A 6,347-nucleotide genomic window follows, 5' to 3' on the forward strand; every position below is an offset into this window, starting at 1 on the left:
GTGTCTGTTCAAACGGGATGGTTGTCAGTTCCGGTTCATCAATTGCCCTTTAAGACGTATTTTCTCAAAATCCGGATCATCCTGTATATTTTAAAAGGATTGTGATTTCAGTTGCGATAACCGAATTGTCAAACTGTTGTGTTTCAAGCTGCATTGACGTTGCCTGTGTCCGTGCACATCCATATCGCAGCGCATCGGTTCATTACTCAAAATATGCCCATGTTTTCCAAAATCCACTCCTTGATCCAACTCTTGTCCCAAATTTGCTCTCAGTATAAAAAAACAACAAATTTCATGCTAGTAGCAGCCGCCGCGTTGCGTAATGGATAAGTCGTCTGGCTTCGATTGTAAATGTGATGTTTATAGAAGATTGCAGGTTCGCGTCCCGACGCGGTCAGCTAACTTGCCGCGTGAAATTTTATATTCTTTGTTTTGATTCTGCCTCAAAACCAACCATCTCGTGCAGTCACTCACCTGAAGTCAAGGCAGGCTGTTTGCTTTAAAAAGCTAATGGCACATTTTCATCAATGTCGATCTGGTTGCACGGGCAAAACAAGCGGTGAAGTAGACTTTCGTGCACATTATTTCTGTTAAAATGCAAACAGTAGGGGATGGATGTCTGACGTTGCAGTAAATAGGAGACAAGGTGACTGAGAAGTTCAGGCAATGGACTGGTGATCCAGTATGCCCCCAGCTTCGTCGTTATTGTGTTACACCGTTTCCACTCGTTTTTTTTCGGCAATCACATTTAACCTAATTGCCAAATTCACCTTTTACTGACAAGGATGCAGCTCGTCGGTGAAGTAAAGTCTCAAAGAATTATCTATTCATCAAAGGGAAAACATTAGCAGTACTATGGAGAGGGGGACTCATGAGATAGGTCTCTGAGAGTCAGCACATGCACGATGGGCCGAATAGCAAACTAACTTCAGAATGTGAGAGCTAGATCCCTTCATGTCGGCGGCTCGTTGGTCTAGGGGTATGATTCTCGCTTAGGGGTTCTAATAATTGAAATGCGAGAGGTCCCGGGTTCAAATCCCGGACGAGCCCTGACAACTTTTAGTCAAAAAATCACTTCTCAGCCGGTCGACATGTGAGAAAACTGACATGTTCAAATTAAAACTTGTGATTGCGCTCCGTTGTTCACACAGCGTCCAAAAATCCTGGAGATTCCCAGGAGCAAAATGAAACTCACCGAACTGAGTAAAGTTCATGTATCTCAGATGCACTCTGCTCTGTGTCTCATTGGACAACCTGAACCCAAGTTTGATACTGCCCAATACTTGATCAGTCCATCTTCCTTTCTGCACGCATGAGCTCACCTCCATTGGGATAAGGATACATTCAGCGTCAATCTCAACTTCAACGTGAAACAGACTCTGTCCTGAATATGAGTGCGTCCTGTTTCTCTAGCGCTGAAAAGATGTGTGAAGCTGGCTTTGGATTTAGTCCATTGGCTGCCGAATTTAAACCGTACAGGAAATCAATCCGGGGTGGCTTCGCTGCCTGGCCTGATTAAAAGGCGTTCACACCCTACATTCCAGGCATGTTATAGTGTTCTGGCCTCAGCATTCGGTTCAACGTATCGGATCATAAGCACCCCTCACATTGTCTCCTAATGGTTCTGCTGTTCCCACTAACACCTCCTCTGGTCCATCCTTTGTTACTTTACACCCGCTTAACACCCACTTTGCCTTTTCGCATTGTGCCATTTATTATTCAATCACTCCTACGCTCCACTGTATCACAAACATTTTGTCCTTCCTCGCTGCCTATTTATTTCCAGGCGCTATTTTCGTGGAAAAAATCTGTAAACTTTACATTTTCCTTAAAATATCGGAATGATCATCTGACTGAACGTGAGCCCGAGTTCTTCATCCACAGAATGTTCACGACCTGCTGAGTTTAACAGAATTCTTTGTTTTTGTTCATTGTGTTTCTGTATCCCTTTCAACGTGATGTGCTGGTCTGTCCTCGGTCATTCTCTGTCTCTCCAAAATGGTGTGCAATCAGTATCGGATCATTATGTATCTGTTTAAAAGCAATGTGCTGTCTGTCCCGGATTTCAAATTTCAAATTTCAAAAACTGCCTTTGGAGGTTGGAGGAATTTTAATTTGTTGGTGTGTTTGTGTAAGCGAGGAAGTGTGTGCAAACGTGCTGCGCGATCTTACTGTGCATTTCATGTCATGGGAGAAAAAATGCATTACATGCAACTTGAAGCCACACTGATTTCATTGAACACGCATTCGAGGACTGCCTGACAGGAGAATAATCTGCTGTGGGATTTTACTGTTCCACATATGAAAGAAGGCATTTTATATAAGTTAGAAACATAGCGATTTTAGCGAGTGCTTGCGGATGGGCTGTGTGACATGATGAGCTCCTTCCCCCTTATTTTCAAATACCAATCAAATCAAGACAAGACAAGACATGACTGACTGACTGACTTTGTTTATATAAATATATGTATAAATATTTATATATGTGTATATTAACATACATTCCCTACTTTTTAACTTTCACAATTAATGTGCTTTTTCTGTTCTGCCTGCATTGGCTCTATTACATTTGACCTCTTTCACAGCACACGCAGCTTCTGTCTGATCCTGCAGAAAGGCATTCGCGACTTGAAAAGATCGCCTTTGTTGCCCACATCTTCCCTCGTGGCTTGTCTTACACCATGGGCTTACTGTGTTTGGGTATTTACTGACTGCACGCCCTGATTTCCAGTGGATTTCATGCAGTCGCACAGCCTTCGTTCAATCAAAAATATATAGATTAAGTAACAATTATTTATTTATTTAAATCAAATCAAATTCAATTTTTTGCAATAAAATTGTAAATTTATTTATTTTCTTATTATGATAAATATATATATGTTTTAAATTGTCTTTTTGTCTGGGTTAGTTTTACTTCCCTCCCTCATTCCTGCCTGTCAACCACCTGTGGCGTCAACAACCGTCCCAGCGCCGAGTGGTCCTGAGACCCGCGCTCACTCACGCACAGCACAATTGCCTTCAGGAATGATAGAAATCCCACTTTAATCTTTTGAAAGGGAACTGCTGTCCGCGAAGGCCCATTCTACAGCTGTGCAAGAGGGATGTGCTTCCTGTCCTGGGTCATTTGGTGTCTGTTCAAACGGGATGGTTGTCAGTTCCGGTTCATCAATTGCCCCTTTAAGACGTATTTTCTCATAATCCGGATCATCCTGTATATTTTAAAAGGAGTGTGATTTCAGTTGCGATAACCGAATTGTTAAACTGTTGTGTTTCAAGCTACATTGACGTTGCCTGTGTCCGTCCACATCCATATCGCAGCGCATCGGTTCATTACTCAAAATATGCCCATGTTTTCCGAAATCCACTCCTTGATCTCACTCTTGTCCCAAATTTGCTCTCAGTATAAAAAAACAACAAATTTCATGCCAGTGGCAGCGGGCGCGTGGCATAATGGATAATTCGTCTGACTTCGATTGTAACTGTGATGTTCTGAGAAGATTGCAGGTTCGCGTCCCGACGTTGTCAGCTAACTCGCCGCGTGAAATTTTATATTATTTGTTTTGATTCTGCCTCAAACCAACCATCTCGTGCAGTCACTCACCTGAAGTAAAGGAAGGCTGTTTGCTTTAAAAATCTAATGGCACATTTTCAGCAATGTCGATCTGGTTGCACGGGCAAAACAAGCGGTGAAGTAGACTTTCGTGCACATTATTTCTGTTAAAATGCAAACAGTAGGAGATGGATGTCTGACGTTGCAGTAAATAGGAGACAAGGTGACTGAGAGGTTCAGGCAATGGACTGGTGATCCAGTATTCCCCCAACTTCGTCGTTATTGTGTTACACCGTTTCCACTCGTCTTTTTTCGGCAATCACATTTAACCTCATTGAAAAATTCACCTTTTACTGACAAGGATGCAGCTCGTCGGTGAAGTAATGTCTCAAAGAATAATCTATTCATCAAAGGGAAAACATTAGCAGGACTATGGAGAGGGGGACTCATGAGATCGGTCTCTGAGAGTCAGCACATTCACGATGGGCCGAATAGCAAACTAACGTCAGAATGTGAGAGCTAGATCCCTTAATGTCGGCGGCTCGTTGGTCTAGGGGTATGATTCTCGCTAAGGGATTCTAATAATTGATATGCGAGAGGTCCCGGGTTCAAATCCCGGACGAGCCTTGACAACTTTTAGTCAAAAACCACTTCTCAGCCGGTCGACATGTGAGAAAACTGACATGTTTCAAATTAAAACTTGTGATTGCGCTCCGTTGTTCACACAGCGTCCAAAAATTCTGGAGATTCCCAGGAGCAAAATGAAAGTCACCGAACTGAGTAAAGTTCATGTATCTCAGATGTACTCTGCTCTGTGTCTCATTGGACAACCTGAACCCATGTTTGATACTGGCCAATACTTGATCAGTCCATCTTCCTTTCTGCATGCATGAGCTCACCTCCATTGGGATAAGGATACATTCAGCGTCAATCTCAACTTCAACGTGAAACAGACTCTGTCCTGAATATGAGTGCGTCCTGTTTCTCTAGCGCTGAAAAGATGTGTGAAGTTAGCTTTGGATTTAGTCCATTGACTGCCGAATTTAAACCGTACAGGAAATCAATCATGGGTGTCTAAGCTGCCTGGCCTGATTAAAAGGAGTTCACACCCTACATTCCAGGCATGTTATAGTGTTCTGGCCTCAACATTCGGTTCAACGTATCGGATCATAAGCACCGCTCACGTTGTCTGCTAATGGTTCTGCTGTTCCCACTAACACCTCCTCTGGTCCATCCTTTGTTACTTTACACCCGCTTACCACCCACTTTGCCTTTTCGCATTGTGCCATTTATTATTCAATCACTCATACGCTCCACTGTATCACAGACATTTTGTCCTTCCTCGCTGCCTATTTATTTCCAGGAGCTATTTTCGTGGAAAAAATCTGTAAACTTTACATTTTTCTTAAAATATCGGAATGATCATCTGACTGAACGTGAGCCCGGGTTCTTCATCCACAGAATGTTCACGACCTGCTGAGTTTAACAGAATTCTTTGTTTTTGTTCATTGTGTTTCTGTATCCCTTTCAACGTGATGTGCAGGTCTGTACGGGGTCATTCTCTGTCTCTCCAAAATGGTGTGCGATCAGTATCGGATCATTATGTATCTGTTTAAAAGCAATGTGCTGTCTGTCCCGGATTTCAAATTTCAAATTTCAAAAACTGCCTTTGGAGGTTGGAGGAATTTTAATTTGTTGGTGTGTTTGTGTAATCGAGGGAGTGTGTGCAAACGTGTTGCGCGATCTTACTGTGCATTTCATGTCATGGGAGAAAAAATGCATTACATGCAACTTGAAGCCACACTGATTTCATTGAACACGCATTCGAGGACTGCCTGACAGGAGAAGAATCTGCTGTGGGATTTTACTGTTCCACATCTGAAAGAAGGCAAATTATATAAGTTAGAAACATAGCGATTTTAGCGAGTGATTGCGGATGGGCTGTGTGACATGATGAGCTCCTTCCCCCTTATTTTCAAATACAAATCAAATCAAGACAATACAAGACATGACTGACTGACTGACTTTGTTTATATAAATATATGCATAAATATTTATATATGTGTATATTAACATACATTCCCTACTTTTTAAATTTCACAATTAATGTGCTTTTTCTGTTCTGCCTGCATTGGCTCTATTACATTTGACCTCTTTCACAGCACACGCAGCTTCTGTCTGATCCTGCAGAAAGGCATTCGCGACTTGAAAAGATCGCCTTTGTTGCCCACATCTTCCATGGTGGTTTGTCTTACACCATGGGCTAACTGTGTTTGGGTATTTACTGACTGCTCGCCATGATTTCCAGTGGATTTCATGCAGTCGCACAGCCTTCGTTCAATCAAAAATATATAGATTAAGTAACAATTATTTTTTTATTTAAATCAAATCAAATTCAATTTTTTGCAATAATTTGTAAATTTATTTATTTTCTTATTATGATAAATATATATATGTTTTAAATTGTCTTTTTGTCTGGGTTGGTTTTATTTCCCTCCCTCATTCCTGCCTGTCAATCACCTGTGGCTTCAACAACCGTCCCAGCCCCGCGTGGTCCTGAGACCCGCGCTCACTCACGCACAGCACAATTGCCTTCAGGAATGATAGAAATCCCACTTTAATCTTTTAAAAGGGAACTGCTGTACGCGAAGGCCCATTCTACAGCTGTGCAAGAGGGATGTGCTTCCTGTCCTAGATCATTTGGTCTCTGTTCAAACGGGATGGTTGTCAGTTCTGGTTCATCAATTGCCCCTTAAAGACGTATTTTCTCATAATCCGGATCATCCTGTATATTTTA

At 42.1% G+C, this 6,347-nt stretch overlaps 2 non-coding genes across 2 annotated transcripts; both read left to right on the forward strand.

Moving 5' to 3' along the window:
• The first annotated feature begins 962 nt into the window (after window positions 1–962).
• Window positions 963–1,050, forward strand: trnap-agg (transfer RNA proline (anticodon AGG)). The gene is given in 2 exon segments: window positions 963–998; window positions 1,015–1,050. It is a non-coding gene; the product is annotated as a tRNA-Pro (tRNA).
• A 3,039-nt stretch (window positions 1,051–4,089) lies between these two features.
• Window positions 4,090–4,177, forward strand: trnap-agg (transfer RNA proline (anticodon AGG)). The gene is given in 2 exon segments: window positions 4,090–4,125; window positions 4,142–4,177. It is a non-coding gene; the product is annotated as a tRNA-Pro (tRNA).
• The last annotated feature ends 2,170 nt before the right edge of the window (window positions 4,178–6,347 follow it).

The sequence above is a fragment of the Pristiophorus japonicus genome, chromosome 29, assembly GCF_044704955.1.
Source record: "Pristiophorus japonicus isolate sPriJap1 chromosome 29, sPriJap1.hap1, whole genome shotgun sequence".
Classification (NCBI taxonomy): domain Eukaryota; kingdom Metazoa; phylum Chordata; class Chondrichthyes; family Pristiophoridae; genus Pristiophorus; species Pristiophorus japonicus.